Source organism: Microtus ochrogaster, chromosome 21, assembly GCF_000317375.1.
Source record: "Microtus ochrogaster isolate Prairie Vole_2 chromosome 21, MicOch1.0, whole genome shotgun sequence".
NCBI classification, from domain to species: domain Eukaryota; kingdom Metazoa; phylum Chordata; class Mammalia; order Rodentia; family Cricetidae; genus Microtus; species Microtus ochrogaster.
Window position 1 is genome coordinate 9,840,695 of NC_022022.1, and position 20,936 is coordinate 9,861,630.

The 20,936-nt window shown below is 47.4% G+C and overlaps 1 pseudogene; it reads right to left on the reverse strand.

Moving 5' to 3' along the window:
- Positions 1-4,500: 4,500 nt before the first annotated feature.
- Positions 4,501-10,163, reverse strand: LOC101998605 (annotated as a pseudogene).
- Between the last annotated feature and the right edge of the window lie 10,773 nt (positions 10,164-20,936).

Consider the following 20,936-nt stretch of genomic DNA (forward strand, 5'->3'; position numbering starts at 1 on the left):
GTGGGATTTATTCAATATGGCCACCTCAGAAAGATGAACAAATGAGAAGGTCCAGTGTGGTCAAGTCCGTCTTTAGGGGTTCCTGATGGGGGGTTAGGTTTAAACAGGGGACAAGAGCTACGCATAACTAAGCAGTCCTGACAAGGGTGTGGCCCCCACTCATCAGCGACTCTCACCACTCAGCTCTGGTCTTCCAAGGTGGGCTGAAGTGATTAGATAGCTAAGCTGTTAATTGCTGATTAATAAAGCGGTCTTGCCTTTGTGGGTGCTCGGCTTCATCTGGTGGAGGGAGGAGGTCCTGAGATGTTTCACCCTTTCTGGAGTTTGAGGTGACTCAAGAGGAAAGGTGAAGGGTTTGGGGACTTAGCTCAGTGGTATAGTCCTAGCCTACGAATGCAAGGCTTCAGGTCTGAAAATAGGAAACTTGGAGGCCAACGGGAAAGGCTCAAGACAACAGTTCATCTCTGTGACTTCAGCCTAAGAATGGGCACAAAAAGAAGGCAGAGATGCCAGGCTTCTGTCCTGCTTTTTGCTTCCTTGTGGTTTTGAAGGGAGTCAGCGGTTTTGTTTTGTTTTGCAAAAACAGCATCGCCAAGTGTCTGTTTCAAGACACTTTTGCTTACCCAACTTCCCAAACCTAAAGCTCCTCTCACAAAAGCCCCTTAGAAGTGTTAGCCAAGGTTTCTAGCTAGATCGTCAAACTCCTGAACGGAGGAGGCAGCCAGAGGAAATCCAAGGATCGCCTTAGGGAAGGGTAGACCCGTCTGGCAACACGATCTGGGCTGTGCACTCCGCCCCCTGTTGGAGAGAGAAGGAGGTGCAAGCGGCTTTGACTTCAACCAGGGCATCTGGAGCTGGCTGCCTAGGTGAACCGAATGGCAGCTAGCCTAGCCGCTAAAGGTGCCTTAAGGAGGCTCACAGCATCCTTCGCCCTGGAAGTCGCCTCTGCCTTCCGCGCAGCAGGTCCACTTGCGTCCTGGGACAGGCACACAGACTGTGTAATCAGGCTCAGCTGGTAATCAGGGAACTGCTAAACAGACGGGAGACTAAATTATCTCCCTGTCCCAGACAAAGTGGCCTTGCAGATGAGGGTTAAAACCAGACATGGTAGAAAAACAAAAAAAACAAAGGCCGGAGAGAGTGGCAGCTGCTACGGAACACCTGGCCAGTGGCCGGTACCCAACTGTCTGTATTCACCCTCAGAGCCTCTGAAGCCAAGGTGGGTTAACAAGGAATGGGTGGGCTTCAGAACAATGGCATTGGATGCCAAAATGTTGTTATAGGAGGAATAATCTAGACCCTCAGTGGCAGCAGAGGAGAGCAGAATCAATTTCCTGCAGGTGACCAGCTGCAAAAATGTGCATGACCATGTGCCTCTGTTTCCTCAATTATTGGCTGAGGCAGACATGCTCCCCTTTTCAATATCTCTCCTCCCATTTCCCAGGTCAAGACTCCATTTCTATTGCTGTGTTTGTAACTCTGGGGCCTCCGGAGTGGACTTTACAATTGTGGCGAGAGCTTCTAGGCTCACAAGCTGTGTGAGATAGAACTCTTGGAAGAAGAAAGAAAGTTTAAAGAAATCTAGAGATTGTGCAGAAGAGGAGCAGGTCTGATGCTTGGAGGAGACTCCCTGGCCTATTTAGCTAGTGACTTATAAGGGTTCTGCATCATGCGCAGTGCTGGGCACCTAGCACATAGTGTTGAGCAAAGGGACCCAAGCGCGTTGTCCTCATGAAGCTTCCAGTCCTCGGGGGCGGATGGACATTGAACAAATGCTCCAAAAGACCGTGTTAACCTGTACCTGTATGAACTATGAAGAAAGGACGGGGCTGTCTCTGGCAGTGCGCTTGATCCAGCCCAAGGCCAGTGAGAAGGTGACAACCGCGCTGAGCGAGAAGAGAAGTGAGCTAGCCAATCCTGCAGAAACGAAAGTGCAAGTCCAGCTGCATGGCAGCAGCAGGTGGCCAGGGCTTGCTCTTCCCTGTGCGCTAGGGTATGGTTCAGCCCTAACTACACTATCTACCCTAGTTTGTCACACAGGGGCTTGAGACAACTGAATATAGGATTGCGGTGTGTGTGTGAGGGGGGTGCTTCTAAACACACAGTGACCAAAGTCGGTCTCAAAAGTAAACACACGGTGTGTCTTACTGCTGTGTCTGGTAGTGCTTGCCCCTGTTGCACTATGTGACATCTTGGTTCTGAACATTCTGCACCCCGCATGCCATTAAGCCTTGTGAGGCCAACCTTGTGCCTGAAACTCCTCGGCAGATTCCAGGCGGCTGTGTGTTATAACACACTGCGATGTCTTTGCTATATACATGCTGTTTTCTGCCCTTCAAGAAACAACATGGTTTAATTATGGAATCGGAGTTGGAGTATTTTCTTACCACGGCTCCTCAGTCTGCAAGTATCAAACGAGGTTATGTTTGGATTGCATTGCGTTTTGGTTGCTGACTTGAGTTTCATTCTTAAAAAAATCATTGAGTTTTAGAATTGGGCAGAATTTCCAGCAACTTTGGAAATGACCCTAAGTGTATGTCTGCCTTTTATACTATGCATTTGTGCAAAGCATCGGCCTTGTCATTGAAGATGATAAAACAAAAGCATGGGTCAGCTCTGACCAGTGTTCAAGATGCTCTGCTCCTGTGGGCTCCACATTTATCTAAGATTTAATTCTTCACAAAAACGGCATATCTCACCAGTATGCAAATATGCATTTGTCTTTAATACACAACAAAATTGTATGTATGTAAATTGTTTAAAAATATTTTTATGATTTAGTATCAGTAAATGCTTGATTTGTATTTCTATATTATATTCCTGTCTATCTGGAGCCCTGTAAACATGACTCAGGCAAAAGGGACTGAAAGCAGGAACGCTTAAGGAGCCGGATCACACAATGCTATAGTGTTTACAGCAGGGACATGGGGGCTGGAGGCAGGCCCTCCCAGATCAGTGGAACTATCGGGTACCTCCAGAGCCCCGTGGTAAGGCTAACTAGAGTGGCTGCTGAGTGCTGGGTGACTTGCTTCTTGAATTATGATAGCAGTTGCTAACAGATACAGTTGGCACGATGCCACAGGACAAGTCCAGCCCACACTGCACAGGTGCTAGTCCAGGCCACCCCTACCTGGTTCTTACTGGCCAGACAGCTCAGGGAAACCCTCTGCTGGAGGAGAAGTTTGCTGCCCTTCTCAGGAATTAAAAGCCCAAACTCCTTGCCATAAGAGGTAGCAAGATAGTACGATATACTCAGGGCTTTTAAGCTTTTCCCACCTGTCGTCCATTTTGCCAACATTTACTGATAACAGATTATAAAGACATCTGTTTTAAACAATTGGTTGCCGTACATGCAATTTTACCCTGTATTAAAGACACAAGCAAATGTGCATAGTGATGAGATAGTTGTGTTTATTTTTGCCTAAGGAATTGTGTCTCGGTCAATACATTGGAGGACTTTGCAGGGTGTGGGTCAGCTCCTGGTGGTCCTGGCTCAGATGGGCTCAGGTCTTTCTCATGTGACTGCAGGGAAGTGTGACCCGAGGCTAGCTCTTCTCAGGTCACTGGACACAAAACCAAGCTTGACAAATAGAAGCTTGCACTCACGTTATGTTCACTAGCATTCCATGGGGCAAATAAATTCACCAATGGGACGGGAGTGCATATTCCACCCTCAGTGGGAAGGGACCGAGATAAATCTTTGCATGATAGCCCAGATGGTCACAACATCCATCTGAGCAGCCCAATCTGGAACAGGTATCTGCAGGGGCCACTGTTTCCTTCCAGGTCTCCTTTGGCACTCAGTTCAACCCTCTCTGGAAACGTCAGGCTGCCTCAGCTGTGCTATGATGAGAGACAGGAAACAATTTTGTCTACTGTGAGCTTGAGCGTTAAGTGGAAACGAATGTGCCCAAGTCCCAAGTGGGCGATGAAGCTCAGGGGATCGTTTTTCTAAGAATTCCTGTTCAAGAGCCCTCGTCCTCGGGGCTTTTCCTTCCAGCACGCCTCTCCGTTGGCTCTGGGAATGAGAACAGGGTTCAGTTTCAGAAGGAAACGGTTTCCTTGAAGTGTGTATGACGAGTCAGATGACAGCATATGCCAACATAATATGCAATCTGCCAGGATGGCTCCGGGCACCCAGCAGTGACTGGCATCCCCAAAGCAGGGAGCATGGCACTTCCGGGCCCGCTCCTGACCAATCCCGAGGGACATGTCTGCCAAAGACAACAGCTCTAAAAACTCAGCTTGCAAATCCTAAGGAACCTTTGATCTAGATGCCCTCCTGGGTCCCTCTTTTTTTTTTTCATGAACAAGGTAACTAAGTTATTTATTTAGGCCATCTCCTCTTATAAGCAAAGGGATGGAGGATCAGTGTAATGGTCACTGTAGGATACAAGAAAGATGAGCTTAGCGCCCCATGCGCTTTCATGGTCCACAAAGAGTAATGGTCCAAACCAGTGCTGTGGTCCCTTGCTGCCTGGGGGAAGGTCCAGGTTCTCTTTACTCATCTTCATAGCCAGTCTGAAGTGGGTTCACACTGAGGGTTGTGGCAGAGGGTATGGTTACCATCTCCCCAGGGCAAGGGCTTGGTCCTGATGTGGAGATGAGGGTAGGAGGCAAACTTGGGTGCTCTCTGTGCTGCGACTTCAGGAAGACGTTGAGCATGCTCACTCCCACCCCGGGCAGCTCCACGAAGTAGGTGAGGGCCTTCCACATGCGAGCTGAATCCTCCTCGCCATGGGCACCACTCAACATGGGCCGCCCCACCCATGGGAGGGCCCAGCCCAGCAGCCCCGACACCCCCGAGATCCGCACACCGACGACTTCATCTTGGAACACCTGGGTCCCTCTTGCTGTTGGACCAGCCGCTACCTCACCTGAAAGAATGCTGTCCTCACTGGAAAAGACCGAAGCTGTACTCTCTCCCCCACCCCACTCCCCCAGTAGGACATCCAACTGCAGAAAAGGCTTAGGTCTTTTGCACTTTGCTTGCTCTTTTAAATTCAAATCCAGGTTTGCAGGGGAGGGAAGGTAGTATTTGAACAGACCTTAAATTCCTGACGTGGAGTTTGATCACAAATCTTTGGTGGCAAGGCACAAGAAAGAAGTGACCTTGCTTGAGAATGTAGAAGGAAGGAAGGAAGGAGGGAGGGAGGGAGGGAGGGAGAGGGAGAGAGGGAAGGAATGTAAGAACTTACTGGCTTACATATTCAACCCCAAAAAGGAAGGACACGGGGTTGCTGATCTAAAGATGGTTGGAGTAAGATTCCAAATTTCTGTCTTCCTCTCTATTTTTATTGAGTGTGGGTCCCAGGGGGTCCCCTGAAGTAGCTAGTGTCTGCCCTAAACTACTGGTCTTTAAGAATCAGAAAAGAGGAGAGTTTCTTCTGACCCCCCCCCCCACATCTAGTTAAAACCTCAAAACGTTACATATCATGTCATCTGCAATATTTCTTTTTCTTGCCATATTTCGCTGGATAGATCTCTAGTGTGATGTTCAATAAAAGTTGCAAACAGCCAACCCCTTACACTGCCTGCCTAAGAGCTGCGCTGTAAGAAGCAGCAACTTCTCTGCTCTCTCCTCTGCCATCTGCTCCCCAGCTGTGAAGCAGCGACCTCTCAGTGAGCGCATCAGGAGTTTACTGCCTGGATCACGGTGCCTAGCCTGGTGTGCCAAAGCCACTGGAGGAAAAGATGACGCCTTCGACACCTTTCTCAGAGAGGCAGGCACTGGCTACGTGTGCCCTGGGCAGTGTTCGTAGATGTGGACCCTACAGACATTGATGGGGTTCGCACTGGTACCTACTACTGCCAGCTCTTTCAACCCAACCGTCTCTTCACAGGCAAGAAAGATGCTGCCATGACTCTCCTCTGCCACCACACCACTGGTTTGCGTGGTTCCTAGCTAGATGCACTTGATTTGTTTCTTTACACATCACCTTCTCTGGCTTTCTTCCTACTATTACCTCTTTCCAGAGGTTTCTTGTTGGCCTCATCTATTTGCTTTGCCCCTTTCCCTGGTGAGGTTTGTTAAAACGTATGGCTCTGTGGACTCAAGGTCTCAATCACTCAATCACGCTTGGAAATTGTCCAGCCATTTATTGCTTTAAACATTGTATCCAGCCTCCTCTTTCTCTGCTCCTTCAAAGACTCCAATATATATGTCCAATATATATGTCCAAGTTACTTGACTGTGTCTCACAGATTAACAGATATTGGTCTGTCTGTCTGTCTGTCCTTTCCTCTCTTGTCTTCCTTTCTTAACTTCCTTCTTTCTTCTCCTTCCTTCTTTCCTCTTCCCTTCCCTTTCCTTCCTTTCTTCTCCCAGCTTTCCTTTCTTTTCTATTTTAGAAGAGTTTTTCATTGTTCATCCTTGTGTCTCATTGTTCCCCACCATTGTCAAATCGGTTTTGTATTTCCAGGTATGTTACTTATCATGTCGAGAAGTTCTATTTAGTTTTGCTAGTGAGGATGTGTCACTTGGTACTTCAGTTGTCATATGACCTGTTCCAGTAGCGCCTCCGTCACCTCCCCTCCTCAGCTAAGACCATCAACAGTGCTTTAAGACACTGCCATGATTAACAAGATCGATGCCCCAGCAAAGGCCGGGACACTTGTAATGTGTAGACCTGGGTCACAGGGCGGTTACCTGGGTCACCTTAGGGAAATCACTTAACTTCTGAGTTTAAGGAGTCTCACCTAGAAACTGGAGTGAGAGTAAGATTAGCTACTGCGGAGGAATTCGCTGGGTCCACAAACAGGTGAAGTAGGCATGTGGGACTCAAGGCCCCTTCGCCAAGCGCTCCTATCTGATCACTTTGGAAGCTGGCTTTCCTTATGAGTCACAGGGAAGATTAGCAGTCCCGTTGCCCTCCCAAGGAGGGGCCAAGGAATGTTTCTGGATATTCTGAACCCTGGCCACACGTTGCAAGATCACAGTGGCTATTCTTAGAGCCTTGCTGAGATCCTCAAGTGTGGGGGCGGTATTAAGAGCTCACAGGTGTCAGAGGCCATGCCCCATGTCCGGAAACACCAGAAAGACTTGCCTCATGACACATTTGGTTATGTGTGTGCATGTCCCTGTACACTTGGAAACCAGATCACAGAGCAGACTCAAAAAAGTTTGCGGACTTTGGCTCCATCAGCCTGGTTGTCTACTGAGGATAATGATGAGGGAATTTGGAGACGGGGCTGGGAGTCTGCTACCATAGGAAAGCAGAAATAGGTATCAAGGGCCACACTAGAAGGGAAAGACGAAAGAAGTAAGTGTACTTCTCCGGGAATAGCTAAGGATAGTATTCTTCCAGGGCTATACTTAACCCACAGCCCATCGGGCAAGCAGACAGCAACTGGCCACACAGCTGGGATGGAGATGCAGACGCATGGTCAAGAGTGAAGTGTGCTTCTTATCCAGGCTCTGTGAGCAGGAATGAGGTCCCTGCTACTTGAGTATTTACCAAAGCCCTGGGCAGTGCCCACAGAGAGCGAACCTTGGGGAACAGACTCTGAGCTCTGCTTTAGTCTAGCCTAGAACATTTCCAGTGACGTTTTTGGGGCCAGATGATTCCTCCCTGTGCTTCGTAGACCATTCACTGAACCCCTACATTGACCCACGCCAGTAGCTCTTCTGCCAGCTCACCTCTGGAGTTAAGACAATCAACAGGGTTTACAGACATCGCTGAAGGTATCCAAGGGAAGGAGGGGGGCGAAACTGCTCCCAGGTAAGAGGCGCGGTGGAGCCTTCTGGCTTTAACTTCAGATGTGGCAGCATTTGTAGGAACTCCCAGGACTAGAGCTTGAGAAATGCGGAGAGAGCTACAGTAAAAATCCAACACGTACACCAGTTTATTTATGTCTGTACAGCCACAAGGCATTGTTTATATGTTTTTTTCCCCTCAAGCACTTAGCAGAGGCGTACTAAGTGTGGTTCATTACACATGCTCCAGTCAGAGCCCCAGCTGCTCAGGTCCCAGCTTCATCCTTTATTATGCATGACGCTGGACAAAGGAATCCTGTCTCTGCAGCTCAGGTTCTTTGTCCATAATGGAGATGAGTGCAGCTGCCGGGCATCACGTTCGTCCATGGCTGTGGAGGGCTCAGCACCGCCCTGGATGGATACAGGATGAGCTCTACAAAGCACCAATTTCAGCCCTTTTTCAGCTGAAGGGAGAGGTGGCGGTATTCTACGGGCTCGTGTTAGTAGCACTAAGGTTTCTTCTTCTGTCTTAAAAAAAAAAATAAGTATCCATACAATAACTGAAATGTCCTGTCGCTCAAAATAAAACCACTGGGAGTTTTCAGTCTCTCAGGAGCCTGTGTGGGCTTTAGGAGGATCAGCTGGGCCAGCTCCTGTCTCAGGCATTCAGGCTGTCACTCAGTTGCCATCGTGGTTTGGACCGCTGCAGGACTTTCAGTTGTCATGATTCTTAGCCTTCGCTAGGTTGTCTAGCACGAGGAAAGAGAAAGCATACTAGAAAGTTAATCCTGGGTTAGGCAAGGTAGACTCGAGAGCCCCCGCCAGTTTGATGTATTGGACTCAAATCCCAAATTACACATCTAAATGTCTCTGAACTATCTCAGCGGAGTTAGTTAGGAAGTACTGTCGTCATTCGAGTGAAGCTGACTTTTTGTGTTTTAGGACTGGAGAAACAGCTCATATCTGTCTTTGGTTATTTGTCCAGGGTGTTTACAAATAGCCTAATGCCTACCTAGACGGACCTTGAGATTGCTCTCTGCGGTGGCAATTTTGAGGGCTGAACTTGATGAGATTTAGAATCAACCAGAAGACACATCTGTAGGTGTGACTATGAAGGACTTTTCAGAGATGTTTAACTGAGGGGAAAGACCCACCCTGAATTTGGGAGTAACTGTCTTATGAGCTAGGATCCCACATTGAATAAAGAGGAGCCGAGCTGAGCACCAGCCTCTCTCTCTCTCTCTCTCTCTCTCTCTCTCTCTCTCTCTCTCTCTCTCTCTCTCATTCTCTCTCTCTCCCCTTTCTGGCTGAAGATGAAATGTCACCAGCTGCCTCAAGCTCCTGCCACCATGCCTTCCCTGCCACAATACACTCTCAAACTGTGAGCCAAAATACACCTTTCCTCCCTGAGTTGACCCTTGTCTAGCTTGTAGGTGTAGCAACAAGAAAAGTAGCTAGTACACTGCCCCACAGCCTCTCACTTTCGGCAAGGATGGGTGTCGTCAATGGGTGTTCGTCTCTTCTGTGGTCGTCCCAGGCTTTGGAGGGATTCACCGCACCAGCATCTGAGTGATTCGGGATGAGCTTTTAGGGAGACAGAGATTTGGATTATGAGATTGGAGAGGATGATGCTGTGGCCTCTAGGAAGAAAATCACTGCAGTCTCTTCTAGACGTTGGAATTGGATGCAGAGCCAGGAAATTGTCCACTCACTATTCAACAACCAGATACAGTCAGTAGTCAATACTATGATGGTTTGAGACAAAAGAACGCAAATCAGAGAGATGAAAATGGAAAACATCTGGTGGTGGGGTTGAGACGAATCATTGTTTGAATGAGCAATGTCCCCATCAGTTCAGGTATTTGAACGTTGGTCCCCAGTGGGTGGCACTGTTTGGGAAGGCTTAGGAGGAGGGGTTGTTGTGCCCAAGTCCCAGAGACACTAAGAAGACCACCAGAGACACAGACTCACCGAGATGCAAAATCAAGGTTTAATTCTGCAAATCGCAATAGGGACCTCGTCTTGCACACCAACGCAGCAGGGGCCAGAGGAGGTACCCCACCATTCTTAGGCAGAGTTTATAAAGTAAAACCCACAAATTTACGGTTATGGACGCAAGGAGTGCAGGTGACTCTCTGATTGGCTCCAGTCTAGCGGACTTTCTTCTTAGCGGCTGAGCTAAAGCTTTCTGATAGGTTGTCCTTGAGCTGAGGCCCTTTGGTACAGCTCCAGGCTGTACTTTCTGTTTTCTTGAACGGAATGTTGCCCTTCTGGTAAATGGAAGCTTAACTACCTTGGGGTCCAGCACGAAATGGAGTTGGTTGTGTCTCTTCACGGTCTTGCTGTATGTAGGAAGCATAGCAGTTGGCGATCTTTGAGTGTTTATGGTCTTGTTCCTCTTTCTGCTCCTTTTCTTTCCTTCGTGCTCACAATTGTGGTTGAAATGCAAGCTCTCAGCTCCCTGCATCTGGTTACCATGACTCCCTGGCACGGTGGACTTTTATCCCTCAAGAACATAAACCAAGTAAGCCCTTCTTTCTGTAGCCACCTCAGTCATGGCGTTTCTCACAGCAGTAGAAAGGTAACTAAGACACCGCGGCCTGCAGCACCCCCTTCTGGTTACCCAAAGCTATTTTGCACTAGGGTCTTGCTACCTGAATCTTAATACAATCTCATTTAAATGCCTCTAGTTTTTCTAATTGCTTAGAAATAGACAAAAAAAGAGCCAAAACCAAAAGCTAACAAACAAATCCAACACAAAGTAACAGCAAAGACAAAAACCTAAACTCTTTAAAATAATTGCAGCCAGCCAGAATGATAGCATGCTGAACTCCTCATCCTCAATGTTGTGAGACTAGGGGAGGAGCTTGGAGGGATCAATTAGATCTATAGCCGTCTTGAGTGAGATTATTGTCTTTATAAAAGGGGCTGCAGGGAGGTCCCTCAGCCTTTCTGTCATGTGTGGTCACAGTAAGAAGGCATCTTCTATGAAACATGAGATAGGACCTCAGGGGACACTAAGTCTGCTGGCGCCCTGATCTGGGAGCTCTAAGCCTTTCGAGCCATGAAAAGCACGTTTCTGTGCTTATAAACCGTCTTTTTATAATACTTTATAATTACAGTAGTCACAGTGGACTATGGCTGAATTCCTATTTCTAACACTTCTGCTTTTAGCCCAGATAGAGCAACAGGAAAAAATGTATCTTCCTATCCGAAAGACACCCTGCAAAAACAAACTAACAAAATTAAATACCTGCTACAACAGTGTTTAAAGCTCCCTCCATCCAGGATTCGCGGGATGATTTAGAGGATACAGATACTTACTGTCAACCCTGAGGATGTGAATCCCCAGGACCTACATGGTTCAGGGAAAGAACCAACTCCAATAAGTTGGTCTGTGATCTCCACATTTTCCTGAAGAGAGCTTCTGGGAAGTGGATGAGAGAGGGAGAATTTTTATGTTGAGATGAAACTGAGGGTCTAAGAAGAGGAGGTTGCAGTTTACAAGTTCATAGACTATCAAAACCAATTACTACCAGGCCTAGAGAGAGGGCTCAGCAGTTCAGAACGCTCGCTGCTCTTGCAGAGGACCCAGATTCAGTTCCCAGGACTCATATGGCTCACAACTATCTGTAACTCCGGTTCCAGGGAATCTAAAGCTTTCTACTGACTCTTACCAGACACCATGCATGCACATGGTAGCCCAGACATACATGTAGGCAAACACTCACATAAATAAAATACATAAGTCTAAAGAAGTAAATAAAGGGAGATGATTGCTACTTGAGACATGCTTGAAGGTACACTGAGGTTCACTGTCAAACACTGAGCCAAGTCCTGAATGAAGCCTACGTGCTGGTTTTAAAGGAAACTCTTTGAGATGAGGAAAGAATGACCTTAAGGACTAGACAGGAGGGGTCTTCAAGCAGAGATCACACAGAACCAGCCAGGGGGTTAGACTTTTAGAGATGAAAACCAAAATGCCCAAGGTGGAAAATGTGCTCACTGGCAACAACAGAGTCGTTGAAGGGAAAAGACTAGCGAACAACTTTGAGAACGCAGAAAGAACACAGCCACTGAGCCAAAACTGTCCACTTCAGCACTGCTGGCTTACCCAGAAAAAAAAATGTTTTTCAGAGACAAAAGCAAAATTTGTAAATCTTTTAAAAAATACTAATGGACAGGAGAGAGGGATCAGCGGTTAAGAATACATACTGCTCTTGCAATGGACTAGAATCTTGTTCCCAGCACCCACGTTGGATGGCTCACAGCCGCCACCTCTAACTCCAGCTCAGAAGGATCTGATGCCTCTGGCATTCCCAGGCATCTGCACTTCCATGAATGCACCTCATCAGAGAGCTAAAGTGACAATAATAGTAACTAAAAGTGAAAGAGTTGTTCACTAGTGGGCTTCCATGGCTAGAACGTGAAAGTCCTCTTGGGAGAGCGTGTTGATGTCAGCGGCTCCTCAGAATATCTCAGGGTGGTGCTCCTCAAAGGCGAATGTATAGAACTTTAGTGGATGGAATATAACAATAGAGAGATGGAGGAATCCAAGTTTATCTACCTTCTTTCTGTAAGTCAATCAGTTTGCTAACTAAACAACTAACAAAGAAAAAAATGTTTGAATCAACTCAGTCTACACAGAAGAATTATTGGACAAAATTCAATACCTATTACTGATTAAAAACTGTATCCAATTGGGAAAAGACTGAACTCAAGCTAATAAAGAGCATATTTTATTAAAACAAGATCTGTAGTTACTGCCACACTTAACAGGATGGACCGCTTCTCCTGAGATGAGGACAAGGCTAGGCCGCCAATATTCTCTTTTCTGTGTCTCCTCAGCATCAACCTGGGGGCTCCAGTCCATGTGGTAAGTGAGAAAAATAGAACAAAGAGCGCCATAAGCCTCCAGGGAAGAGACGCGAGGCTCTGTGTATACAAATGCTCTGACTGTTTGTGGAGACAGGCTAGTGGAGTCCATAAAGACTGTCTAAAACAAGTGAATTAAAGTTTGGAGAATATAAAATTGATATACAAACACCAATTGTATTTCTGTATACTATCACAAAAAGATGGAAATTGGATTTTTACAGATGTATCATTCTAAGGGATTAAAATCTATGAACTATGTCTGGATAAATGTAACGAAAGAGGAAAGCCTGTGGAGTGGAAACGACAAAACACTGGATTTAAAGGAGACACCTGTGGAGAGTCGGACCTCTTTTTCATCCTTCTGAAGACTCGTGTGCCCGTGTTATTTCTTTCCAAAGGGACTTACTAATTTAGCACAATACCACACAAAAATCCCAGCAGTAATCTACTTAGGTATCGCCTGGACTCCATGAAACACACGCCTGTGTAAGAGAACAGCCTGTGACACACAAGCTTGGGAGAAGTGGCCGTGTGTAATCCTGTAAAGGTCCCGAGACTCCGGCCACCCATGTGCTTTTCCCTTCTTCCTTCTACCCCCAGGAATGCTTCTCCAGTTTAATAAACTGTCTGTTTCTATTTCTTTCTTTAAATGACAGTGAATAATTTTGTTCATACCCACTGTCTGGTAGTAACTGATCCCGTTGCCTTTCTAGTATCCAAAGATCTTCTAATATCTATTTTTAAAAAGACTTAATTATTTTATGTGTGTGAGTGTTTTGCCTGCATGTATATCTATGCACGCTCTCTTCTGGAAGCAAGAAGAAAGTATTAGGTCCACTGGGACTTCTAGCCATCACGTTATTGCTGAGAGCCCAACCCAGCTCCTCTGGAAGAACACCAAGCCCTGTTAACCACTGAACCACTGAGTATCTCTCCAGCCAGCCCCTCTTGATCTTTTTCTGACATAGTTTCTCTGTGTAGCCATAGTTGTCTCAGCACTCACTATGAACACCAGGCTGGACTCAGTCAGATTAAGAGATCTGCCTGCCTCTGCCTCCTGAACACTGGGATTAAAGGTGTGCACCACTACACCTCAAATTCTGTCCTTCACGACATGTATTTATTTCTCTGTGTGTGTTGATGTGTGTGGGTACATGCGTGCCATAGCACACGTGTGAGGTCAGAGATCAACTTGTGGGAGCCAGTTAGCTCTCTTCTTGTGCCATGTAGGTTTCAGGGATTGAACTGGGGTCATCAGGCTGGGTGACAGGTACCTTTATCTACTCAGCCATCCTGCCTGCCTGTCAAATTTCATCCTTTAGATATTCACTATTTACTACAGTGTCAATGCTACTCTTCTGTTGTTGTGAGAAGGCATCATGGCCAAGGCAACGAGGAAAAGATCTGAGGCTTGCTCACAGGTTCAGAGGGTGAGTCTGTGACCATCATGGCGGGAGACTGGGGGACAAGCAGACACGGCTTGAGCAGCACCCGAGAGCTCACAGCTGCTCCACAAGCACCAGGCAGGGAGAATGACACCGAGACCGACATGAACTTCCCGAACCTCAAAGCTAACCCCAGTGACTCTCCTCCTCCCACAAGACCACACCCCCCAATTCTTCCTAAAAGAGTTCCACCAACAAGGAATCAAATTCGAATATATGAACCCATGGGGGCCATTCTCGTCCAAACACCACATGTAGAATATAAGTTTTAAAAGAAAATAATAGCTTTCTATCTCGTGTGTGTATGTGTTTGCTTAGCCGATGTGCTGTCTAAACATCTGACAGAATCACCTTTCTCTGCACAGTTATTTTAATAAATAGAAATGGAATTAATCATTTGTAGACCAGCAAATTGAAACTCATCTTTAATCTGTTTGCAGTGATTATGAGTGATATGAAAATAAATATTATAGGACTGGTGAGATCCCGTTAAGGACCAGCCTGGACAAAATCACCTCTTACCAGGGTAGGGGTGTAGGCATTTAAAAATATAAGTAAAGAATACAGAGACGACGTGAAGAAAATAGAACAGAAACCACAGAATAATACTGGGCAAGCATTCCAGTGATAACTGAAAATCACCTGTGTTTATTTTTCCACCGCTTTTATATCCAGTTCCTTCCTTCCTTCTTGCCTTAATTCCTTCCTTTTTCCTCTCTTCCATCCTTTCTTCCATCCTCCTTTGCTTCTTGTTTCCCCTATTTAAACACCCATTTTCCCTTATTCTCCCCTGCCTTGTAAATTCTATGTAGGTTGAGCTTCCCCCTCCCTAGGAGACCGGGCAGGCCGCCCTCCTTGTGCAGACCAATCTGACATCATCCCAACCAGACTGGTCTGCTCCTCACAGCTGTAGGACAACAAGCCGATTACCTGCCCTTGCTCAGCCTCCGTTTCTTCACCTGTGAAATGGAAGACTTGATACTCAGTTCAAATAAAATAGAAGAAAATTAAAAATAAAAGAGTATGGAAGTGTAATGAGTCCAGCAATTGCCCCCATAGTGAGCCCTGGAAGCATTAGTTTCTGTGCTGGCTGCTTTTATGTCATCTTGACACAAGCTACAGTCACCTGAGAGGAGGGAGCCTCAACGGAGAAAATGACTCTGGAAGATCAGGCCAATGTTGAGGGCATTGTCTTAATTGGTGATTGATAGGGGAAGGCCCAGTTCATGGTGGGCAGTGTCATTCCTGCGCTGCTGGTCCTGCGTTCTCTAAGAAGGACGGTGGAGCAAGCCAGTAAGCAGCACCCCTCCATGGCCTCTGCCTCAGCTCCTGCCTCCCAGTTCCTGCCCTGCTTGAGTTCCTGTCCTGACTGCTGTAGATGACGAACTATATTAAGCAAGAAGAAGTGAATGAAATAAACAAGCCCTTTCGTCCCTAAATTGTTTTTGGTCATGGTATTCATCACAGCAATAATTCTAATTGGACAGCCTCTCCCTCCTTCCTGTATTCTCAACAACCAGAGAGCTTATCTGCTTAAGTGTGAAAAACCCGAGTCTCTTCCATGGAGCCGTCTCCGTGTGAACATCCAGCTAGCAATTCTTGGCTTCTGTAAGTGAAACGGGACCTCAGAGAAAACTGGTGGTTACATGTGGTGGGAGACAAGCACAAGACTTCCCCAGCCGGGCTCAAATCCCAGTCCTACCAGTACTAGCCATGTGACCTTAAGCAATGTGCTTAACTTCTCTGACCTCAGTTTGTCCACCTGTGAAGTGGGAGGAGTAAAATTGCCATCTTCCTAGAGTTGCTCAAAGGAATAAACCTGCAGTACCTTTGAAAAGGCCTGGCCCAAAGTGACTCCCCAATGCTCTTTAATACGGAATTACTGAGCTCTGCTCCGGGCCCAGGCTAGTTATGAGAATGCTGGTAGCAGATGTTTGCTGATCCAATAACCTTCAGACCCATCTAAGAAGATAGGAACTCCCGAGGGAGGGGTGTTTCCAAGGAGAAGCGCCACGTGTCGGGGAGTGAATGGCAGCCCCAGTCTAGGCTGACACCCTCCCCAAGGAAGTGACATTTGTCAAAAACAGGGAACAGAGTCACGCTCGTGGAGCCTTGGGGCTTGTACTTGATTCTGTTCGGAAGTTTCCAGATGCTGGTGAGGTGGAAAGGCTCCTAAGGAGCCCCTGACATTCAGAGCTCTGGGAAAAGGAGGGCTTCGACAGCTCCCAACCCTGTGAGGCAAAGTCCCCGCAACCCGGGATCTGGACACCAGTGTCTGCCTGCTCTCCCCTAGGGCGGCACTGAGCCGCCCCAGGACGCGCCTAAGGCAAACACAAAGAAAGATGCCATGTTCGGCTTTGTCCACTGGGTGGAGTATTTTAGTCAAAGAAGAGCGCTCTGGAGGCAGTGGGAATTCCCCGTGGAGAGAGGCAAGCTTGGGCTTGTCCTGGGTCCAGCGCCCTCTAAACCCTCCTCCAGAAGGAATGCAGGCCGCCCCTCCTAAAGTCCAGCCCCGGAGAAGCCCGAGGCCTGTCCTACATCCAGGAACTCTCCCAACTAAGAGGAAAACTTTAGAGCCAGAAGAGGGCCACGGGAGAGCTATGTCTGATGCTAATTTTCACAGCTTGGAAACTGAGAGCCAAGGAGGGGGAAGGGGAGCTGACCTATGCCTTTGCATGTAGGTGTGACTTTTAAATGTAGATGACAACGTCTGTGTTTGAAAGGATAGGACAGTCTGTAACTGTTGACACAGGGTGGGGGGGGGAGAGGAGGGAGTGGGGGGGGAGGGCGCTCGAGCTGGAGAGAGCCTGCAGGTGGAGAGTGAGGTTGGCCCCTGGGCCCCCTGTGCTCTTTTTTCCAGACTTCAGCCCCCTCCTCAAACACACACGTACACTTCAGCTTTCTGCTCTGGCAGCGACTACGCTCACTGTGTAACTGCCCTTGAGGGAATGAAGAGATTCCAGAGAGACACCCATGTGACACTGGACCCAAAGTCATTGGAATTTCCATAGTAATCTCATGCTGGGGGTTGGGCAGAGGGAAAGGTTAAAGCTCCGATGTTACCTGAGGGGTAATAACTTGTCTCCCAGGAAGATTTCCCACCACGCTGACAAGATCACTTGTCAGGAGAGACAGGAGACAAGAGCTGCTGGATCCATCTGTCCACGGTGAACTGGACCGCCCTTTGACTAGGATTGTTTAATTACACACAGCTCTGGACCTCCCTTTTAACCCCACAGGTCAGAACCCCAAAGATGCACGAGGGAGTTCCCAGACCCTCTTACTTCTCTTCTGGTATGGCCACATTGAGTAAACCTTTCTCCACTTTTCACTAATGTCTCTTAACCAGCCTGCTGAGGACAAGTGACCAGCCATAGGCCTCTGGGGCTGCCTGGGCACAGACTCTGCCCCTCACTCTAGTAACAAAAGGGACTTTCTTTCTTTCTTCTTTTCTTCCTTCCTTCCTTCCCTCCTTCCTCCCTCCCTCCCTTTCTTACTTCCTTATTTTGTGTGTGAGAGAGAGAGTCTCTTTCTGTCCCCCTGGCCTGGAACTCATTGTGTAGACCAAGATGGTCTTGAAACTGCAGCAATCCTGCCTCTGCCTCCCCCCAGCTGTTTTCTTCCAACAACTAGCATGTTGCCATTGTCTCTTCTTTTGTCTTAACTGTTCTTGAGAGCATAGTTCCCTATGTGATATATTGTATGATATAAGTGCACATGCATTCTCTCTCTCTCTCTCTCTCTCTCTCTCTCTCTCTCTCTCTCTCTCTCTCAAGATGTAAATTCATGAATTCAGGTTTACAGTGTGTCTACACCCTGTACCCAAAAACATGACATGTAGGAGATGCTCTGGAAAAATCTGTGTGATTGACCAGTAAAGAACACTCCATGGCTTCGAGTCCCAGTTTACTTGAGAACTGAATTACTGTGCAGATTAACCTGAACCACACTCTTGAGATCATCTGCCACCTTTCAAGGAACAAGGTGAAAGGGGTAAGGTTGGGGGATCCTAGATGTGCTGGCTCACAATGACAACAGGTAGAAATTGCGAGAAAGCCAAGGGCTGTCGACTATCCCTTTACACTCTGTGAATATATGTCATGGTGATTGGGTTAATAAAGAAGCTGACTGGCCAATAGCTGGACAGGATGACGTCAGGCGGGACGTGCAGACAAAAAGAGAGTACAAGGAAGAAGAGAAGGAGTCAGAGACTTAGGAGGAGACTCAGAGAGGAGAAGAACTTGCCATCCTGAGAAAAGGTGCCGAGCCATGTGGCAGAGCATAGGTAAGAAATATGGGTTAATTTAAAATGTAAGCGTTAGCTGGTAATAAGCCTGGGCTATTGGCTGAGCATTTATAATTAAGTCTCTTTGTCTCTTTGGAAACTGGCTGGTGGGACAGAAAAAAAACCCACTTACAAAGGGCTTGTATCACACTGTGACGAGGAACATTGATCTGTATTTGTTTGTTTGTTTTCTCCTTCTTGTTCAAAAACAAATGCAGCGAAACTGAAAAATGTCCATGAATTGCATATACAACCCATCAGTTCCAGCAGACCCACACAGACCTGGAAGTGTGGGCCACACTGGTTTGATCAGGACCGAGACAGCTGATCTGAGGCACACAGGTGGATACAGCACCACGTTCATAAAAACCCATAAGTCTGGTGGGGAATGAAACCAGAGCGACCCCAGGAAAACAAAGGCTGGGGAGAGACGGCTGCCACAGCAAACTGCCAGCCAGGAAAACGTACTCCTCCCTAACGGGTGGGCACAAGTTTTCCTTCCCCACTTCCACCCACTAGGGTACACACGGATCCTCAGCATCACAGGTATGTCAGAGACTGCATCCTCGGGTGGGCTGGCAGGTCCCACACAGAGTCCCCTGTTGACAGGACCTTCTTACTGGAGCAGCCAACCAGAAGCCAGACTTGAAGTCTAAAGTCAATTTTAAAAAAACAAAACAATTCTCTCTCTGCCCTTGTAGTTCTGTCATTGCATGTCTGTATTGGACTTGGCAGAAATGAAAACATTCTAGAGAAATTCTGTGGCTCTCCATCTGTGAAACAGTGCCTCCCCCCCCCAAAAATGGGAATTTCCCCAGGAATTTTCTGCTAGGAAGGAAGGGCAACAGCCTGAGAGGCAGCTCGCCTCCCACAGATTTTCACACAGTTCCCCTGCACACATACACGCCTACGCCCGCATACATGTCAACATTACCTTTCTCGTTTAGATTGTTCTATCTTTTCAAACACATACATTCTCATCCCCATTTAAAGGTCATGCCTTTAAATGGAGGTACCCTGGGGCTGCTTAGATGGTATATCCTTGGCTCTTGGCCCCCCCTTTTAAGTTTCAGGCTCACTTCAGAACCCTAAAGACAGACTTGAAGAGGTCAGTGCACTTCGTTGTTCCTTTTCCCAATGTGCATGCATTGAATAGATGTTTCCTGCTCTGTTAATTTGACGCTTTTAATTGTTTTATTGAGATGGATGCTGGTCTGACTTGGGACACGGCTTATTACACCCAAGTTTGATAACAGGTCAATGCAAAATGCAAAGACTCTGATGTTAAATGTTTCAAAGTGACAGGGGTAGAAATGAAAACGAGGGGAAAGAAAAGAAACAGTTACTTACTGAGAAAAGTAGAGCGACTTCTAAATAAAGGTAACCCAGGGAGATTTAGACAACTGGGAACAGTTTGCAATGCTGACCTCAAAAAGACAAGGAAGGAAGAATCTTTTCTAAGGAAGGAGGAATCTCGCAGGCTTGCCAAGGACTGTTGTTGACAACGCTCCCTTTAAAAAGCACAGAGACAGTGCCCCGGGAAGGACTGATCCCCTGGGAAGGACAATGGGTCAGGGTTATCAGTGCTGAGCTCCCCCAAAGTCCTGGTCTCCTGGACATGAAAGTGAGGCTCATCAGAGCTTCTGAGGCAACAGAAGGCCTCAGTACAGTCAGCACTGGGATTAGCTTTGTCTTCCAGCCGCTGGGAAAGGTGCCGGTGATTGGCTTTCTAGCGCAAAGAAGATAAACATTGGCCAGACTCCTAAGCACCATTATCCCCTCTGAAGAGCATAACAGAACCATTATCTGACCAGAAGAAAGAGCCATGGAAGGGGTATGGGTAGGGGGACTGCTGAACGAGAAGCCACACAGCCCAGAGCCCTTACTTCCGCAATGCGGAGTCTTTGACGGCTCTGAATCCCAGACCCACCCTCAATGGTCCAGCGCTCAACCCCAATCAGCTCAAGTGGCCAGCTGCACAGTGGCCAGCTGAGCGCATGGTGAGAACGGACCAGATAAGCTTCACAAACAGTATTAGAAGTAGAGAAATTATTGTAATAAGCCACGTTCCACCCACTCCAGTGAGAAGGAATCACGTACAATGGCTGCTTTTCTAGGGCTTGCTTTGTGCCAGACTCTTCTGTCTGTGTTCTAAACACTACGGTTGCAGTCTTCCCCATTTTAAACAGCGGGGATCTGAGCCTCGGGGAGGATGCACGATGCTCTGGAGTCTACCAGCCACTAAGAAGGCAGAGTGGAGATTTCGACTCTGATCTGTCCCAACTTGGATAAACTCCCAGAACAGCCTGTTGCTGATGAAGAACAGGGCAAAGCCATGCCTTAAAAGTTAATGAAGGTGGAGATGTGGAGGGGGTGAGGTGGAGGGGTCGGTGAGGGAGGGGAGAGGGAAAGGGAAAGAAAATGGCAGGACCTTGGCAGAAAAAATCATGAATGTTCCCGCGGAGACCAGAAAACTTTTTTGAAGTGACTTTAAAATAATTACCAGTTCTCTCGCCTCTGGCAGCCCCCAGCCACAGGACCTGAAAAGGAAAAGGAACGGTCCTTTGTGTCCTGGGTTAGTAGGAAAGCATGCTTCTATGACCCTGACTGGCAAGGACATGTGGGCATGGTG